This window comes from Sinocyclocheilus grahami, unplaced genomic scaffold, assembly GCF_001515645.1.
Source record: "Sinocyclocheilus grahami isolate Dianchi unplaced genomic scaffold, SAMN03320097.WGS_v1.1 scaffold13613.1, whole genome shotgun sequence".
Lineage (NCBI taxonomy): Eukaryota > Metazoa > Chordata > Actinopteri > Cypriniformes > Cyprinidae > Sinocyclocheilus > Sinocyclocheilus grahami.
In genome coordinates, this window is record NW_015514985.1 from 2647 (window position 1) to 3056 (window position 410).

The window sequence follows — 410 nt, forward strand, 5'->3', positions numbered from 1 at the left end:
TTCCTCCAGCAGGACAGAGAGCAAGGCCGGAGGGTGGGGCCCCCACTGGCTGAGCCGCTGCAGCAGCACTGCACACCGCAGTGCCAGGTGCCCGGCGCCGACATCAGCCACCTGCTGCACGTCCGCAAGGGCAAAGAGGAGCAGGGCTTCATCGATCTTGAGATGCTGCCGCCTGAACTCAGCATCACCATCCTCTCCTACCTGAATGCTACCGACCTGTGCCTGGCCTCCTGCGTGTGGCAGGACTTGGGGAATGATGAGTACCTGTGGCAGGGGTTTGTGATGGGTTTAGCTTCCATATAAATTCTTGAGTATTTACTGAAATACTTTTTTCAATAATAATTAAGGGAAAACTACATAAGGGAGACAAGAAACAAATAAACTACCTGTCAAAAGTATGGAATAATTAA